Below are 20,935 nucleotides of genomic sequence, written 5' to 3'. Positions count from 1 at the left end.
ACTAGAAAATGGGGGAGGGTGATAATTACAGCTTAATGGATACATAATATCTATTTAAAACAAGCAAAATATATCCTGAAATTTCAAAGGAGCTGCACATTTTGAACATTTTGTCAGTCAGTTTGTGTGAACGAGTAATAAGTATGTCTGTAATCATTCATTCAGACCAATAACTTGGGGTTTAAGCATTTCATATGCAAATTTGTTAAGGCAATTTTCCAAGAAACCGCTATCTGATAATCCTTGTAGGTGTGGATCATGTGGTTTAAAATGGGATTAAATTCAGGTGATTGGATCTGAATGCACTGAGGAAAGGGCTCTGTGCTACCATTCTCTGAACCCTGATGCAAGTGGAGCCGGCAGGGTCCTCATAGACCCTCGAGTCTTTCCCTGAAGACGAGATCCCTGGAAGCCCTGTCTGCCTCCCCTTCCTGAAAAACAGATGAGGGAAGAGGGAAAGAGAGACAGCACACAGAGAAGGGAGGGAAAGGGAAGAGGAGGAAGTAAGGCGAAAAGGAGAAAACAGAGTCATGGAAAAAAGAGGAAAAAGAGAACAAAAAGAGGAGCGGACAAAAGGGAGAGAGGAAGCGGGGCGGTAGTAAAGCAGGAGAAGAGCAATCCCGGCACGGCGCCCCGGGAAATGAGAGCCTAGGAGACCAGGGGAAGAAAGCTGAATAAAACCTAAGTCTCATACTGTCTCCTAATGAATTTGCTTCCCCTCAACTTATGAACAAAAGTAAAAGGTAAAACCAAAACAAGAATTCTCTTTCCGGACCTCACAATAATCTTGTGATGAAATGGAAAACATTATAGAGCTGATCGGGACCTTTATTTTCCTCCTTTATAACTTCTATATCTCAATATAATGCCTCAACATCCCAAGAGGACAAATAAATATTTTTGCAGGAGAAACAGTGGAAATCAACATACAATGGCAAGAACTCAGCTACATAAATTGTGAAGCATAAGACTTTGTTCAGTTTGCTCTTTGATGTTGGATATGTCACAGCTCATTAGTCAAGACAGAATTGAAGGTCAGATAACACCACACCCCTCTGACTCCCTGCCTCTCCTATGTACCCATTTTAGCCCTACAGCAGCTCTGTAAACAAGAATTCCCTGGTTCTCCACCTGTAAAACAAGTGCTCAAGTAGAATTGCTAAATTCCCTCCAGTGATAGGAGTCCATGGTTACATGACTTTAGAGCCATGCTACTAGTCACTGATAAGTTAAAAGGTAGATGTGGCTTGGATTTTCTACCTAGGATCTTTCTGAAGGAAGAGTGCAGAGGAGAGAACCTTCTCCTTGGGTCTTATTCCTTAGAGAAACACAGTATTTTTTGTTTTCCCACAGAATTATTTTCTCTCTTTATCACACCTGCTCTTACTAGCAACAGTAGCAAACACACACTATCATATCTTACTTATGTTTATTTGTTTAAGGTAACATCAATTCTGTGAAGGAGTCAATATTATTTTCCTTCTCTTACAAATGAGAAAACAGATATAGAGAGGTTAAGTAACTTTCTCAAGGCCACATGGCTATTAGTGAGCCAGGATTCAACCCCAGGATGTTCTACTCATCATTTAGCTCCTAGACTCCATGCCAAGAGTGGGTATGTTGTATTTAGTAGCAAGGTGTGACCATAAACTCCCTGGAGTCCACTGCTCTGACCCTGAGGAGCTGGTGCAGGTAATAAGAGGGGCAAAGAGTGGAAGGGAAGAACAAAAATTAAATCACTTGGCAAGCTGCTGCTACATCAACAGTAAAGAGAACAACAGGGCTACCGGGACATTGTCAGACCCCAAATTGTTCTTGACATTCATTGGCCTGAGTACTTTGCTACTACAGCTTGAAATTGAAATGACATGGAACTAAAATATATATATTTTTTAAATTTCCCAACTCTTCACACATCCGTTGGCATGATAATATTTTGATTAGTTACATTTATGCTCCAATTATACTCACAGAATGTTCATCTGTGTCTTATATATAGCATGTTTGCCATGCCCCATAGAAAATATTGGATTATTACCTTGAATATTTGCAATGGGAGAAGACACAAATGCAAAGGGGGAGACAAAAATGCAAACTGAAGAGATGACTAAGCTTGTTAAAATAGTGCTGTCTTGCCTTCACATTACTAAATTGGGTCATTGCTAGTATTCCCCAAGCTCTAAAATGCCAGTGCTTGGAGTGAAACATAGTATTACATTCTACTTTCCTACATACCTGCTGCTTCTTTCTCTCATACAACAACTGGATTTGAAAGCAACCTGGTCACGCACTCAAGGAGCGGCAAGGTCAACAGTGGGGGCTGTTTGTGGTTTTGGTGCTTTTGTTTTATTTTGTTTTGTTTTCTGGAAAGAACATCCATCCATTTCACAAAGAGTAACCCTGTCCGAGATAGACAGACAGACAGATAGACAGACAGACAGATAGATGCAGGCTAAGCTACTCCGAGCTCTGCAAAATGCCCGTCCCTGTAATGCTAGGATGAACTACTTACCTAGAGCGCTGGCCTGTGTATGTACTCATTTGATTTTGGTGTTCACTGGCAGACCTCAATGCAGGTGGTGAAGATGACTGCATTACAGTTCCATGCCCACACCCAGCTGGCCCCTCAGCCCCATGGGGATCTCCAATTCCACAGTACCCTCCCCTTAAATCCTCGACCACCAGTGTTTACTTTTCCCACCTGCTTATCTCAGCCACTGCATTCCCAAATCTGCTAATATTTCTATTCCTAATTTTCCCTCATGTGGCTCCATGCATGCTGGTCAACCCCTCTACCAGTTTCCTTGTGAAATCCACCAGAACCAGGCCTTTTATAAATTGAACAAAACTGGTTCTAACTTCCAATATTTTGGGTACCTACTATGTTGTGACACTCAGTAGTCAACACAGGAAACTTTTTGGCTTTGTGGAAGTCACAGAAAAGTTAAAAGCAATGTGGGAAGTTTTTCAATAAGCCACATACATGGAGAGGTGTCTGACCCAGTTTGATCTGGGGAGAGGAGGTATAAAAAAGAAAGAAAACAACAACTTGCCAGAGCAAATAAACTCTGCTCTAAAGCCTGAGGTTATGTAGCTGTCAGATGGGTGAAGAGGGAACAGAAGTAATATTCCATGCAGAGAAAATATCCTGTTTCAAAGCCAAGAAGAAAGCCTCTCTCCTGTGGAGGGACCAGAATGAGTTCTAGATATCAATGCCTCTAACTTTATACCCCTCAGTTCATAGACAACAAACTCGGTATTCACAGGGATACAGTGTGTTACTCAAAGTCACACAGCCAAATGGTTGACAGTACTACCACCATTTGAACTCAGGAATGTCTGACTCCAAGATTAGTGCTATTTCTCTCTAAAACACTGGCTGCAAGACTATAAAATATATCAGAATTGCCTGAAAATTGTGTTTAATCTTTCTAGGTCCCACCTCCAAAGTGTTTGGGGTGGAGTGCAAGAATCTGGACTTCTAACACATTTCTAAGTGAAACTAATGCTGATCTTTGGCCCCAGTTTGAGAACCATTGAAATAGCTTGTCTCTATTACTCAGCCCTGATGGGCCAGGAGCCCATAACTTGTGCAGATTGATAAGCAGTGTTGCCCCCTCTCCCTTCTGGGGCCACAGGAATGATCATCTGCAGGAAGAGACTCTTTCAGCATTGGCCACACTCTGCCCACCTCTCTCAGGGACGAGAGGACTCTGACCACCCACCTTCAAATGTGAAGGCTCTCTCTGCTGCCCAGCCTAGGACGGCCCCTCTTCTGGCCTGAGCAGCCTCCCTTCTATCATTGCTAATTGGCAAGAATATCACTAGACATTTATTGACTCCCCCAAATGTAATAGGGTCTGCATAGAAAATAGCACAATAATTATTCCTCCTCTTTTACCATCCTCAAAGGAGCTACCAGACTTTGACAGCTGTTATCCAATTAATCCTGACAGTTTTTTTTTTTAATCTAAAGGTATTTTTTTCATGTAAGACAGGAAAAGCTATTTCCTTTTTTAAGTTAAGAACGAGGGCAAAGAGAGGCCAAATCAGTTGGCCAACATCATGAGGGTCATTTCTTGCCTCGTTTCTCCTGCAAGGTCAGTGGTATAATGTAAAATAAGGGAATGGACTCTGAATTCAGATTACCAGATCAAATCCCAAAACTTTCAGCTACCATCTATGTGGGCTTGGGCAAGTTACTTAAGCTCTCTGAGCCTCAGTCTATACATCTATAACATGGAGATGGTTAAGGTAATAGTAGTACTTGCCTCACAGGTCTGATATGAGGATTAAACCTGCTTTTATATCTTATGTGCTTAGAAGAGTGCCTGGCACATAGGAAGATCTATAAAAACGTTAGCTATCCTGGTCATGAGTGGTGGCGGCAGCATCTCTGAAGCCTTGTGTGGATCTCTAAGAGCATGAGATAGCTGACCTTCTAACCCAGCATGGTAAGGCAGGTCCCAGTCTCACAGAAAGTGGTCCTAGGAAGCACCATGACGCCAAGGAACATCTTGCCCAGTTGAGCCTAAAGAACATCTGATTTCAGTGGTGGTCTCCACATCAGCTGCATCAGCATCCCCTGAGAACTTGTTATGAAAGCAAAACCCTCAGAGCTTGGCATTGTGGCCCATGTCTATAATCCCAGAAATCACAGTAATGTAGTGAGAGCTTGTCTCAAAATTAAAAATCATAAAAGTTTGGGGATGTAACTTAGCATGACGGCCCTGGATCCAATTCCCAGTGGCAAAAAACAAAAACAAAAACAAAAACCTCTCAGGCCACAACATAGACCAACTAAATCGGCGAGGGCCCAGGCACCTGGGTTGAACAAATCACATGGGTGGTGCTGCTGCACGCTCGAGTCTGAAACCCATGTGTTTGCAACCAGGCAAGCTGATCCTCAGCCTTCCTGGAGGGACCACATAACCCAGGGGCTCGTGCCAGCTCCTGACCACTGCGTATCGCCTACTATTCCCATCCGTGAAGGGCCACACTTTAGCAGGGCCCAGAGCCTGTGTTCTGGATCACTGCCCTATATCACCTCCCTTGAAACTGCCTTTCCACTCCCTCTTCTAGGAAGGCCTCCCATCTCACTACCTTCATGGGCTGGCTAGGGGTGGGCACTCGCTGCTGAGGCACTGGAAGGTAGGAAGAGGAAGAAACTCAAGAGAAATGACAGCTTATGGAAACAGAAAAAGTCTCTCAGTCTTGCTGGACTTTTTGAAGCCACCAGAATGTCGGTAGGGCCATCAACAAGAGCCTCCTGTAATCAAGTCCCTGAGCTCCTGGGCATTCTTCAAAGCTTCATCGGAAACCTCTCATTTTTCTCTTCTCCTCTACTTCCTTATCCTGCTCCAAGTCCTCTCCCTTGAATAGCTGGTTCCTACTCCTGCCTTACTTTCTCCCATAACCCATCCCTGGGCCCACTTTCTCTACCAATAGCCCACTCTGGATTTTCCTCCTTGACCACAACGCAGACACCAACCACTCCCCTGGCTACCTTTCCCCTTGCTGCTGTCCATCCCCAACCAGCTCGGTGAACTCTGTGCTCTCAACCACCAAAGAGAATGAGGTTCAGGCCCAGGTAGGACCTGGACACAGATGGGAAGAGAGGAGTAGGACAAGAGGAATTGATGAAGGGGAGGCAGCTCTCGTACTGGATGCTGTCAATTAAGGAAGGAACTTTGGATGTGTTTCCTAGATCTGCCCTAACAAAGGGCCACAAACTGAGTCTTACCGAATGGAATTTGCGCATCTCACAATCCTGGAGGCTAGAAGTTTGAGATCAACTTGTCTTCAGGGCAGCTGAGGGAGTAAGGGAGGAGCTGTTGCCTGCTCCTCCTCCTCCTCCCTTTTGGTGGTGTGTTGATGTTTAGTGCCCATTGTCTTTACATGTGTCACCTTGATTCCTGCCTTCAGATTCACACAGTGTCATCCCTGTGTGCATCTGTCTCCAAATTTTCCCTTTTAATAATGGCACTAGTCATTCTGAATTAGGGATCTTCCTACTCTATCATAGCTTCATTCTAATTTCATCTGCAAAAGCTATTTTCTTTTTTAGCAACTATTTTCAAGTAAAGTCATGTCCTGATATCCTAGGAGTTGAGACTTCAATACATGGATTTGGGGGAGACAAAATTCACCACTAACAAGCTCCTGTGCTCATCACCCAAAGAGATGTCTGAGGCGGTCCTCAGAACGTTTTCTGTTGACATGACTGAACATCTAATGTGGAAGGGGTGTGGTAAAATAGTGTATGATAAAGCACTACATGGAAACAAAGAAACAAATAGAAGTGGTGAAAAGTCACCTACCATGGAAAGAGAGGGTAGTTGCACACAAGTTCCTGTCTCCTTATCATCTCATTTCCTGGCATATGTTAGTGTTTTCTAGGGATTTGTGGCATTTAATTGGGCTTGTGATTGCCGTTAGTACACTTTTCCTGAAGAAGAGGCTTCATGAGGGATAACAGTTTATTAAGGCCTTATTTTCACGGAAGCTCCACCCAAGGGCCACTGGGGAAGGAACAAGCACCCCTTCAACAGGGCTTCCTGCTCACTGATGTCACCAGTCCGTCCCTACAACAAATGTCTATTAAGCTCCAGTTAGGATGCACCAGACACTGTTGTAGGCCCTGGGGATATAGCTGTGCACAAAACAGCCAAGACACTTAATCAGAGACAGTTTGTTGAGAGGAAAACTCTCCTCAAGAGCTCTGGAACTCCTACAGACCTCCTCCCCCAGGGAAACTTGCTAGTCTTTTTAAAGTCCATGATCTCTCCATTTCCAGTTCTTGATCTTTCACTCATCTGTCAATCCTCTGAGGTACCTCGGCAATGATGATTTTCCCAGGCAGGGGTATATTTTCTGAGCCTGTTCATCTTGATTTTGCACCACTTTTATAATATAGATCACAGCTGTGGCTAAATTTCTTGAGTCTCAGTCTTTTCCCTTTTAAACACCATGGACCAGCACACTTCATATTCCGCTAATAGAACAAGGAGGGCAGCTTCTGTCAGATCCTCTCCTCAGATGTACACTTGGGAAACAGGTAGACAGGCACATCTCACACCCTAATTCCTACTGTACAGAAGATTCTCTTATCTTATGGGTTTGTACTTGAGAGCACAGCACAGCAATTAAAATGCAAACTCTGGAGCTAGCCTCTTGCCGCCAAATCCCAGCTCTCCCATTTCCTCCAGTGTATCCCTGGGCAAATTCCTTCAACTCTCTTCATTTTTGTTTCCCAATCTGTAAAATGGAGATAATGTAAAGGATAGCCTCTTAGGATCATCTTGAGAATTAACCGAGTTAATCCATGTAAAGGCTCAGAGGAGATCTAACAAACTTTTTCCATCAAGGGCCACATAGTCAATATTTTAGGCTTTGCAGGACACGAAGTCTTTGTCCCAAGTATTTAGTTCTACTCTTAGGATGTGACAGTTGCCATAAGCAATAAATAAATGGAGAGATGAGGCTGGGTTCTAGAAAGTTTTACAAAACAGGCAATAGAGGTAGCCCATGTGCTGCAGCTTACCAGTTCTCGACTTAGAACAGTTCCAGGCAAATGTTAAATTCTCAATAAATGTTAGCTATTATTATTAACTATGATTAGATTTGAAGGATGTTGGTTGGCTCCTCTCCTACGCTTACTGTCTGGTTCTCTGACACCAAGAACAGATGGTGTACATGAAAACCTCCACTCTCAGAAGCATTCCTACCAGCCCACCTATAGCACTTCACTTGTGAAAACTACACCTTCCAAGATGCAATGTGCTCCCATAATTTCCCTGCTCATTTTTGCCATGTATATTTGAGTTGCAGCCTCAAGCAAGATGCAAAAAAGAAAGGGTGGAGGAAAAACAATAGAACTTTGAGTGCCTGAGAAGGTCTTGTTCATGCTATAAAGGGATGTCTGGCCTGTTTTAGCTTCGTACAGACTTTGGACTTTGACTAGATGGCTGCAAAAAGATTAAAGCCCCTTCTTAATTTTGATTGGGAACACAGCATAAGTGACTAATCTCATGAGTTTTTCCCCAACTCCAATTAGAGTGAGACAGGTCTCCCAGATTCTAAAGGTTGCATATCTTATTTGCTATAGCTTTTTGCCTTCGTTGCTATCCGCATGGGAACTCTTAGGAGAAACTGGAAGAGACTAGAATTCCCAAAGGCTCTCAAGGTTCATTTCCACCATGGCCTCTGAGCACTGGGAAGTGTTACTGACCTCTATGCTATCTGTGGTTTTCACTGTCTCTTTTCACAAATGTGGGCCCAATTCTTTATCCACTTCTCAAGATTTTCAGATTTTTCCTTTACCACCTATACCAGGGTCAAGATATGCCCTATTTTTCCTGTCTTGACAAAAATTGATATATTAGGGCCCAGAACCAAAAGCATAGACAACAGGTGTGAGCCAAACTTCTCAACTTACATAAAAATTCTTGCTTGTTTGGGCTTCAATCTATATCCTGCATGCATTCATTCATTCATTCATTCGCTCACTCATTTACTCAATCAAATGTCCATCAAATGTTAATGAGCAAGCATTATATTCCTGGTACTGGTGATGCAGAAAAGCAAAATAAGTGTTTTCTTCCCTTAGGATTTCTGGGTCTAACTACGTGAGCTGGATCTTGGGAAGCACTGTCCAGGTCCCTCTCCAAGGAAGGTCTTATTTGTCCCTGCTGCTGGCATTTGGTAAACAGCTTTCAGCTGACAGCTCCACTAGGGAGTGTCTTGGCTGTGGAGTGTAGCCTTGCCATTCTCAGTCTGCCGCACATTCAATGACTGGTAGAGGCAAGGGCATAAAGCCTCAGCCACTCTTGCCCTTGCACACTCTCATGGGCAATTTCAACCCCTGGATCCTCCCCTGGAGTTGGCCAAGGAGGCCCTCTGGCTTGCATCACAGCTCAGCTTCCCCTCCATCTGCTCTTCAGCCCTCCCTACACTTCCAAAGCTGCTAACCCAGGAGCACTTCCTAAAACATCCTAAAAAACACTAATCTCCATCTCCAATTCCGCCTCCCATATAACCCAACAGCAACAATAGGTCTTGCAACCCAAATGAGGAGCAAATCACTATCCGGGAGACTTGGAGATTGTATGTGCACTGATTCTTAAAAGACATGTAGGAGTATTCCAGGAAAAGAGAGAACAACCAGCTCAGGTAGAGGATACACGGAGAAAGGCCAGGCACTCAGCACAAGCTGAGTTCCAGAAGAGCCTCGTCTAACTAGTGTTTGGGCACATGGGAGCCAGGGCCAAAGAGCCCAAGGCCTTGAAGGTCAGGCTAAAGAGCTGACTGTCCAGTGGATATTTTTAAGAACTGAGATATGATAAAAAAAAAATTCATTTCACAAAGATCAATGTCTCTGCTAGAGTTTTGTTGGAAGAACAGGAGCCACTCTGCATAGTGCAAGTAGATGGAGGTTTCATAGAATGACTCAGATCTTTACCCAACCATCGGAAAGTTCAGAGAACAACAGTCCAGAAGGACCTCCTCAGGAAATTCCTAAGAACAGGGATCCACAGGAAAACCACAGTTTGATCATTTGGGTGATGGTCAGGGGATACTCAACAAAGGCAGAAATCTGTGTCTTCTCACTGTTGACACCTGGACCTGTGCCGTCAGCTGCCCCCCTCCACTCTTCTGCCTTCCAGATCTGTCACTGGCAGAGCCTATGTGGTTCCCCACAGGCTAAGGAGTTTGGAAAATGTAGTTACCAGGCTTTGTGTCTCATGGTCCAGAAGAGAGTCAGGGAGAGGGGAGGGGTGTGTAACACAAGCAATACCTAGGGACCAGAGAGATGTAAGCCAGGTTACAGAGGAAGTGGCTTTGAGGAAGGAATCAGTTAAAAAGCTGAACCAAAAGCCAAAACAAAAGATGTTGGTGTTATTATAATTGCCCAATTCTCCTTCTTCTCCAAGGACCCCAAACCAGCTCTGAGACTCATCAGGAAAGGTGACTAGGACCAAGAACCGCTGACAGGGCTACGAGAAGAGCACACAAAGGACACAACCCTGTCCTGCCAGTTGGGATCGCAGGGAACTGTGGCTCCAGCTCAGGGTGGCTATTTCTTCTGCACTGGCATTCCTGCACAAAGCGCACTGAGATGAAGCAGAGAGAACCAACCCTAAAGTATGAAACACTGGCTTAGAGTCCTTTTGTACCGTATCCTAGCTGGGTGTGTGACTTTCCTAGGGCTATTATAACTAACTGCCATGAATTTGGTGATGTCAGATAACAGAAACCCATTGTCTCCCAGTTCTGGAATCAGTCTGAACTCAAGATCTGTGTCCATAGGGCTGTGTTCCCTTTGAAGGCCTTAGGGGAGAATTCTTCCCCGCCTCTTCCAGCTTCTGGTCCTCCAAGTGGCTGCATCATTCCAATCCCTGCCTCCATCTTCACATGGTCTTCTCCCCTATGTGTCTGTGTTCCAAAGATCCCTCTCTCCTACAAAGACAACTGTCATTGGATTTAGGGCCCAAACTAAATTCAGAATAATCTTATCTTCAGATCCTTAACTCACTTGCATTTGTGTAGAATTTTTGTCCGAGATCAGAGGGACAGTTCCCAGAAGCTAGGACTTGTCCCTCTTTTAGGTGGGCCATTACTCAGCTCTCTGCAACTGCACTGAGTGACCATGTGCATGTGATTCATCCTCATGCTAAAACTCAAACTGTGTACTAAACAACTAGGGCGTGGGGGAGATGGTCTCTGCCTGGATGCTGAGATGATACAATGCGTAAGAAAGAGCAAAGTAAAGAGCCAGGCACTGTTGTGACACAGGAAAATCCCGCATTAATTAAATACTTGTTGAAGGTCAGGGCCTGGAGACAGACTTAGCTCCTGCAGGGCTAACACACAGTTTCCAGGTCTGCTCACATTCAGAACTGTGCTGGATTGCCTCTGAATGGATCCCAGTTCTAAGGCCCAGCACTGTACAAAATAGCATCTGGTGCCGGCCACCCTCATCTGCTAAATGTGCAGGTTGGATGGAAGTGTTTCAGATTCCTGCCAGCTCTCACAGAAAATAGTTTTAGGATTTTAGATTAACAAGTAACTCACCCCACAACTGAAATAGTGCCTCTCCCATCCCTGGCAAGGGGAAAACCAGTTTCATCAGGATTGCTTTACCCACAGTAGATTTTCACTGCTGCTTCTTGCTTTGGCTTGTGCCCCACCAATCCCAACCCTGCAGGGCTGGCTTCCCAACATGCAAGCCTGAATCACAGCTTTACAACTTTCCGACTGTATGACTTAGGATAAGCCCCTTGGCGCTTCATTTCTTTTTTTTTATTCCTCTTACATTTTACTAAATTAAAAGTACCACAAAATAGGAAAACCTACAAAGAATAAAGTAATAAACACCCACTGCCATACCATCTAGGATTAACCACTGTGAATGCCTTGTTATATGTGCTTTGCCTTTTCATTTTTAAATATCACTTTATTGTTATTGGGAAAATGATTCATATTCATTCTGAAGAATTCAAGAAATGCAAAGAAGTACAAAGATTTAAGGTTTTTTAAAGTCCCCAGTCTCACCAGCTAGAAATAGCTATCATTAACATATGGCAAACATCATTTTAAATATCTTATGATATATACGGAGATAAAAGAACGGGTGGATGGAAGATTGACAGCTGCCTGGATAGAAGTAGAAACAAATACAATTAAATGTGAGACAAAATACCATGTGCTATTTTAAAATGCTTTAATATTATCTTTGGTTTTACTTGTATTTAACAGAAGAAAAAGGAAACTAAAACAAAATTGAAGGAAATCTAGACCTTCAAATGTTTCTTCACCAAGAGATATTTACTAAAAGATTCCTTTAAGGTTCAGAATATAGATTGTGAAGAAAACATTAGCGTTTAGGGTAATTATGCTGGTTTTTAACTATTTATTTTCATTTCAGACACTGATGACTCCATGCTGTGAAAGATAGTGATAAAGCTCTCCTATCGCTTCCTCTCGGTTTCCTTTCTAACTCCTCATTTCTGTTTTAATTGTTGCTGGCTGCTGTTGTTATACTGCCCGGGATTATAACCTTTAGATCTTGATTGATAACTGTAATTGCCCAAGCTGTTTACGGTTAGTTCTATATGTATATGGATTCAATCCTCATTCATCCTTACACCATGAGCTCTGCATTCATGAATCTTTTACTTGTATTCACTCTTAATTAGTTGGATTTTGTGATTGTTTTTTCAAGATCTCATAGACAGTATATTGCTTGACTAAATTTATTCATGACAACAAGTACTTGTTAGCTTTATAGTATATGATACTCTTGAGTTATGCTTTCTTTTCTTCAAATTTCCAGACATCATTTCTTTGTCTTTTGAGACTAAATGCCACACAAGGCCAACCTAATCATTTTTTAATTTTTTTCTTTTTCTTTCTGGTGGAGGATAGTCTTATGTCCAGAAAACTGGGGCAAAATTTTTCTTTATTTTAAGTTTTATAGCTTAGGTAGGAACGTCTTGGTGCCCAGCATTTTTCTGGAATGTGTTGTCTATATACTGTTATTATTCTAAAACACATAACATAAAATTTGCCACTTTCACCATTTTGAAGTGAAAAATTCGGTGGCATTAATTACTCTCACAGAGTTGTGCAACTAACACTGGTAGATATTTCTAAAACTCTTTTCATCACTGCAAAGAAAAATTCAGTGACCACTGAGCAATAACCCTACAATCCCCTCTTCACACTGGTAACTTTTCATCTGCTTTCTGTCGCTATGTATCGCATATTCTCAATTTTCCTTATAAATGGAATTGCATAGTCAAAAAAACCAGACAATATGGTGTGTTGGGAAGGTGTGGAGAAATTTGAACACTTGTACAAGGAGTGATCAAAATATGAAGTATTTAAATTTTTTAATATTACTGTAAAAGACATATTGCTATGAGTTCCTCTCAAAATACTGCCCCTTACTTCAGCCACATTTATCCCATCATTTTTGCCATTTTTTGAAGCAGTTCTGTAGCTCCTCTTTCACTAATGTCTTTATAAGGTTTGATTGAAAATACGGGGAATGCTGCTACCAAGGACCACCCAGTAGAAGGACATGTTCTCCTCCTCTGGCACTTTATTCACCTCATCTGGCACTCTGGCACTGCGTGACTTCTCACGCTTCCTCAAAGTCAAAATGATCATAAAAGTTAGATGTTTTGAATCAATTCAGGACATTGAAGCAGTCACGGTAGCGCAACTAAAGATACTCACAGAAGAGGACTTCTAGAACTACTTCAGAAAGTGGCAAGAATAATGGGATAAGTGCGTTTGAAGCAATGGGTACTATTCTGAGAGAAATTCAGGGCAATTTGCCTTTTACTACAATAAATTTTTCAAATTTAAACATTCACTGTATTTTCTAAACACAACTATTACATTGCCGGGGGACAGGAAAAAATGGTGCAGCTACTTGAACACATTGTCTTTGACCTATAAACTTATTTATTTGCTTCGGGAATTTTTTTCTAATCAGAGGCCAGGTAACATAATTCTAGTCTTCTGAATCCAAATTTAATGTACTGTTACATTAAATTAACATGTTACAAGATATGGTTAAATAAATCAAAAGTTAAATGTGTATATCCCTTTATATAACATATTTATATATCTGTATGAATCATGGTCTGTCTTCTTCTCTCCTCCAGCTACCTTTAGTTAATATTCTCTTGACTACTACTATCACTTTCATCTGTATCCATATGGTTGTCAAGACTTTCCACTACATTTTTTTACAGCAGTGAATGTTCTATTTTTTGTTTCATTTTTACTGTTACAAATTTATCTGTGTTCTCTTTAATCCTAATGCTCAATTTGTTCCCTCTTGTCCCTAGTAATCTCATTGTGTTCACTTATTGCCTCCTCCCTGAACTCTTACTTTATTGACCTGATGCTCCTATCAAGCTATTTTATAGAACAAAGCAAATAGGAATAATTTACTTCTGATCCTTAATTTGTATTCCTTTATAGGTTAGTCATTGCTCTTGCACCTTATAGCTCCAGACTGCTTGCTTTCATCCTTCTTTTCTTTCTTCCTTGCTTTCTCCTTTTACTGTTATTATTTGTTGAATGCTTTAATGTTGTCATGACTTGTCTTCCTTGCTTATTCTGCCTATGTAGCTCTGCTTGGATGACTCCATCCTGACATTCGATTTGCCATGACATATAGCATAGACAATACCGGCTTCTCTTCCCATGTTGCTTCCTTTTGGCAATTCTGCTAGGCTATAGGAATCAGGCAGAACAAAGAATACTCACATGATTTACACAATCTATAATATATTCACCCAATCTTGAAGGTAGCTGTTGCCACCTTCATTTGGCTTGTTTTTATTCCACACCCCAGTGCAGGCTACTTTTCTCATTTCTTATTCACGTGAGGAAAACATAATGTCATCCAGTCAATTCGATTTCCTCTGTGTGTTTGGTGCTAATAAGAAGTCACAGGATTTTGTTACAAAAATGCTTTTTGGTGTGCTGGAGAAAGTTAGAGGATTGGCTATCACTCACTACACTGTTTAAAGTTTGTATTCTCTTCTCCTTGTTTAGATGTTATGATGAATTTTATTTGTATGTATTTTTCTTGTAGTTTTTGTGCTAGATTTATTAGATATTGGGCAAAAGGAATTCTTTTTTTTTTGGTACCGGGGATCGAACTCGGGTCCTTGCGCTTGTGCAGCAGGCGACGAAACCACTGAGCTAAATCCCCAGCCCTAGGAATTCTATAATTAAGTTTCTGTCAGTGTCCTCAACTTGAATATCTGAGTCATATTTTCCATATGTAGGTTGGGATAATAGAAATTATAATACTGAGATCATGGATTTCTTATGAGCACTAAACTGATTAATATAAGTAAATTGCTTTGCATGTTTTCATATTTTACAAAAAGAGTAACTTTTCAGGGCTGGGGATTTAGCTCAGTGATTCTGCTGCCTGCCCCACAAGTGCAAGGACCTGAGTTCAATCCCTGGTACCAAAAAAAAAAAAAAAACCAAACAACAACAACCAAAGAAACACACAGAAAGAGTAACTTTTCAATAAATGTAATTTTGAATGAATAAGCTGTTACTCTGTGATAATGAACTTAGTTATCTAATTCATAGGATTATAAAATGATAGCAATTGATGAAATCCTAGGAACCATGTAGCCCATTTGCCTTCTTTTACACTCAAGGAAACTAAGGTCCTGGCCATAATCTTTTAAGTGTCATGCTCCACCAGAAAGTGGTTATAATCTGATGAAAATAGATCATTTACAAGAAATCTTAAGAATCAGAGGAAATATTTTTATTCATTTCTTAGGCGAAAAGTCCTGCCTGTCAGAGGTCCTCTTGTTTTGTGAATAATAAAATGGATCTGAATATGCAAGCTCATAGGTAGAATCTAGGATCAAAGCTTATTTATTTTCCATAATTGAGGGGAGAAAAAGGAAAACAGAAGAGGAAAAGAGAGTAAGCTAGACCAAATGCTCTGCGAGACAAAGAGCTGAAGAGAAAAAATAAATAAATGCAGTGGAAGTACAGACAAAAATGAATATTAAAAAATAAAGGTTCAGTATTAATTTTCAGTTCTTTGTTCTAAAGTTGTTGTAGTCAGGGTTTGCAAGGGAATAGATTTAATTCAGGACACATAATTTATAGGGTTATTTTATAATATTCACCCAAAAGTCAAATGCAGAGGAGTACAAGAGATCTGTTCACACACTAGAGACGAAGAATCCAGCTGAGGGCCTGGATCCCAGAGCAATATCCCACAGAGGTCCAGCCAGAGGCCTAGAGCCCATGGCAATATCTCATGAAAGTCCATATGGAAGATCTGCCCCAGGAAGGCCCAAAGACCACTGGTGGAAGCTAGAAAGCCTGCACCAGCAGGGTGAAGGATTTGTGCCACCAAGCTGAAGGATCTACACTGGAGCTAAGAAGCAATACTCAACGTGAAAATAAGAACTCTCCTGACAAGAACAGGAGCCATTCCCAACAACAGGGAGGATCCAAGGTCCTGGGCAACGATAGCAGCCAAGTTCACATTAGGAAAACTAGCAATGGCAAGCTTCTCCAAGAAAATCAACAGCAAATGATCTTCCCCTCCAGTTCTCTTTTTATGCTGTCGGCAACAATCTTCAGGTGGGTCTTCCATGCCCAGAGCTGGTCTGACTTGGTTCAGTTGGGCATTGCAAGTTCACCATTAGTTAATCCACCACAGAAGTGTGTACACCTCCACTTCACACAAGGATGATTCAGTAAAGTGTACATTAGTCCCTGATGCTTTTGTAGTAGGTTGTTTGGAAAGAAAACTAATGAATTCATTCAGGTGAAAGAACAAGAAGACACAGTGTATTCATTTGCATAACCTAGAGAATGTTGGACTCACTGAATGTTATATGTTGATCACTTACGTCTTCCTATGTTCAAGCACAGCCCTGGGGCAGAAGATAGGGTAGGGTAAAGGGCTGGGCTGAGGGGCTCAGAGCTTATTAGATGACTAAATGGAAAGATGAGTTTAAACCTGAAGCTAAAAGGATCCAATATCAACACTGAGGGAAGAAGCAAAGTCCAAACTATGATGGAAATATGATGGAAAAGACTACGGTCCATGGCAAAGGGAGCCAGGTAGCAAAGTAAATTTGTATCCTTTCTTCAGCCCAATAAGGAGCTTTTTTTTCTTCCAGTGCCAATCCTACAAGTTCTTGTCTGCTTTCCAAAAAACCAAAAACAAAACAGAACAAAAAAATATAGGAGGTTGGAACAATCCTGATATGAAGATCAAATTTAAAAAGGCAAAAAATTACATAAACGTTTTTAGTCTAAAATATTGATAGTTATCTCCTAGAGGTCCTTTGAAATAATCACAAGTGAATTTTTAAGTGTTAAGACCACAAAAATAAGGAAGACAAGAAGGGTCTCAGTTGAGAAGACTTCTTATTGACCACTTAGCATCCTAGAAAGAAATGTCACTATAGTTTGAAATTTTTATGAGAAAATTGTTTGTACCCAAAAAATTATACCCAACAAAACTATCAATTAAATCAAATCCAGACATTTTGAGTCATAGAGGCCTCAAAAATTTCACTTCTCACGTACTTTTTCTTAGGGAGCTACATGTGATTATTGTCATGTTTGAACTAAAACATTTGTATTTTTACTTGTTACTCTCTCCTTTGTTTCATTTTACTACACTTATGCAAACCCCACCCAGAATATGTTTGAAAGTTAAAAACTCTCCAGGCATGGAGCCAGCAGGAAAAACATACAAAACCAACTTTTTTTTGGATTGAAGCCAATGCTACTGTGAAAATGTATCTCAGATGGCAGCAATGAAAAGTATCCTGCAATGACTTCAACAGTAGGACAGGTGGCTCTGGAAGCAAGTGACATCTCTTATGAGAGAAGAGTTAATAGTTTAGATAGTATGATAAAAGTAGATAAACAAGACAGAGAATCCACTCTACCTTGAAGTAAAGAGCAATCTCTTTTAAGAGGTACACAACATGTGCCTGAGTAGAGAAAAAAATAAAATAGGATGCTAGCACACTGTTTGGCTTTGCAATGAACAGTTTACATAATCATAACAATTTAAGAGGCATGTATGCATGCTCAAATATTAGGGTCATGAAACAACCATAAAAGTCAAGAAGAATTGCAAAGAAAATTCCAGAAATTACCAAATCTGGCCCCAGAAGAGCAAAGGAAAAGTTGATTCTGTAATGGAAAAAAGAGAGGAGAGTAGGGAAAGGAGAGAGTCCCAGTGGCCTTCTCATCTTACCCAGGAGACACTAGCAATGGTTTCTCGAACAAAGAGTAGAAGTTTAAGAAAACTATCCGAATTTGCAAAGATTACCAGAGGAAGGCCTAAAATGTAAAATCGGAATACGAGTGGCAGAGGGTGAAAAAAGGGGCAAGTCCTCATTTCTCCCAGCAGAAAGCTAGGAGACAAGTTTGGAATTAATAGGGAAAGAAAAGCACTTTACGAAAATTATTTACACGTATAGAGACAACCACCAGAAGAAACAAAAATAGAAGTAGAAGCCCTAGGGAGGTGGGATCCACGAGTCAGAAAAGCTGAGCAGCATATGGTGGCTTTTCAACATGAGCCTTTCTGAGCTATTTTACACCTATATCCTGTTTGTTTTTCAGTTGAACAAAACTTAAAATTTTTTCAAAATGAAATGAAACATAAAACCATAGAACAATCTCACTAATAAATAAGTATACAAAATTGCTCACTGAATTAAATTAACCCCAATATGAGAAAGAAATATATGTATATTCAGAGACAACATACTCCACAAACTGTAAATTTGAAATGCACTTTGGTGTTTTCCTTTAGCAGAAAGAAGGTAAGAAAAATAATCTCCAAACTATTTTTGCTAAAGAGGTTTTTGTTAAATCTTTTCAACATTTGTTGAATTTGAATGTCACTATTTTAGATACAGAAGAACATCAGAGTGTCCATCTGAAACCAAAACCAACATAATGGGTAAGAATTAAACACCAGAGTCATTTCCATTTCATTCAGGAATGAAATGAGGTTATATCAATATTATTTAACACTATTGCAAATTCCAAGCAATGAAATAAGAGAGAAAGAAAAGAAAAAAAATGAGAGATAATGAAATTTTTATATGATTAAAAACAGACAAGATGATCTATGTTTGCCTGATGATGTTTGAATACCTAGAAACCCACAAGCAGCCATCTAAAGAGCTTCAGTATTGAAGAAAGTGTTCAGTAAGGTGAGTGGTTAAAAAATAAATAGAAAAAAACACAACAGCTTTCTTGTATAGGAGCAATAACCACTTGGAAACTCTAACATGAAATAAATTAAATCATAATAGTAGCAAATACCTAGGAATCAACTTTAACAAAGATGTATAAGGACCATATGAAGAAACCTATAAAATTTTACTGAGGGATATAAAAGAATCCTTGAAAAAGTGAAGATACATGTAATGATTCTGAATCTGATGACTCAATAAAGTCAAGATAGAAATGATTACAAAAAACTTTGTACAATATTTTCAACGCAAATAAAACTCAAGTTTTCTAGAACACGACTAATTCTAAAATTCACCTAAATGGAGACATAAAGATAATGGCCAACAATTTGGAAAACAGTGTATTTAGATTCCTATCAAAAAGATAAACCAAATATTAATTTTTAATGATTCATAAATATAAAGAATACAGAGTTGAACATAAAGAAGAGTGAAAAATCAAATCATTTATGATATAAAAAATAGGTGAATATCTCTTTCAGGGACAGAGAAATAACTTTTAAAGTCCAAAAGCAAAGAAAATAAAAGTTTTTCATGGACAACATAAAAATTAAAACAATTATTCAGAGACATTAAAATTTCTGAAACCAAATACAAACTAGGAAAATATATTTTAATGTAAGTAGCAGGTAAAGAGAAATATTCTTATTCCAGAAGAGATCTTAGAAACACCTATGGAAAATATAAAAATGTTCATGTAAGGATAATTCAGAAGACAAATTTGAAATATGTTCAGCTGTACAAGTAATAAACAAAATCAAAATCAATACTATGTGATGTTATTGCCCCTTATCAAATTAGCAAAGATTTTAAAACAGCGATAATTTCTAATGTTGGCAAAAATTCAGTAAATAAACACTTGATGCATGGACTAAGAGTTGACATAGATTTTTCTGAGAGATAATTCCACAATTTATATCGCATAATCATGGTATGCATCACATATTATAATATGAATCATATATTTTATTAAAATGCCCACACCACCAGGCAGAAAATCACAATATAGAAGAAATTATTTAAAATCCCAACAAAGATTTATGCAAAAAATCTCACAGTAAAATTATTTATAATAATGAAGAACTGGAAGCAAATTCAATCCCCCCAGGTGAGAACATGATAAAATAACATAATTTAATTGATGTAAAAGTTCATTCATTAAAGAATACCAATGACAGAAAAATATTAATGATAGTTTTAAGTGAGAAAAAAAGCTAACAGAAGTTATAGTTTATTTCCAGTTTTTAAAAATATATATAGCAAATGTATGTGTGTACACACATATGTATACATATATGTATACACATATATATATATAGTTAGTAACCTATATCTAGAGAAAAAAAAGGAATGATCAGCTTTTCATTAAATATAGTAGATTAAATACATGCATTAATCTCCATCTTCTCCCCAACTCTCACTAAAATGTGAATTATAGGAATTACAAAGATTAAAACTCACATATACTAAGAAAATGGGAAAGGGAATGACAATATCTGAATAACAATAACATTTTGGAAGAAAAAAGTGGCAACTGAACAAGAAGAGTAGTCAAAACTAAAGCCAGTGAGATAAGAAAGCAAAATCTAGTCAAGCCAACACTTCTGACACTAGAGAGATCCAGATACTAGAGTTGTCACAGTCCTCTAAAGACAGGGACAGACAGGGAAGAAAGCAGGATTATTTGAAAATGTGGTAAAAAATACTAAGACTTCTACATTCCCACTTTCATGTTTCTGCAGCCAAATGACAGTCCCCTCCTTATACCTATGACTTAAGGTTTTAGTCACGAAAATGGGTCAAGCAGAGAGGATCTAGCTTGGATTTTATTGTCTTGTTTTGTGTACTAGGGATTGAACCCTGGTGCATTCTACCACTGAGGTACACCCTGAGCCCTTTTATACATTTTGAGACAGGGTCTTACTAAGTTGCCTGGGCTGGCCTCGAATTGCTTCAGCATCCTGCTTAGCCTCTCAAGTAGCTGGAAGTGTACCACCACACCCCACTGATCTCAAATGATTTTATGACTTGTTGAGAGTAGGTTAGTCAGCATGAAAATCTAGGGGCAAGCCACAGAAAGTAACACACTGAGTAGAGAAAACGTCCTCCTCTTGGTGCTAAGCATACTAGGA

The 20,935-nt window shown here is 39.8% G+C and overlaps 1 protein-coding gene across 18 annotated transcripts in view; it reads right to left on the bottom strand.

Moving 5' to 3' along the window:
• Ptprt (protein tyrosine phosphatase receptor type T) overlaps nt 1-20,935 on the bottom strand; it is a 1,083,111-nt gene that overhangs the window by 701,083 nt on the left and 361,093 nt on the right. The gene's annotated exons all lie outside the window — the stretch shown is intronic.

The sequence above is a fragment of the Heterocephalus glaber genome, unplaced genomic scaffold (genome assembly GCF_053883595.1).
Source record: "Heterocephalus glaber isolate CG9 unplaced genomic scaffold, H.glaber_assembly_v1.0 deba00001673, whole genome shotgun sequence".
NCBI classification, from domain to species: domain Eukaryota; kingdom Metazoa; phylum Chordata; class Mammalia; order Rodentia; family Bathyergidae; genus Heterocephalus; species Heterocephalus glaber.
This window is presented reverse-complemented; position numbering and strand designations above follow the sequence as displayed.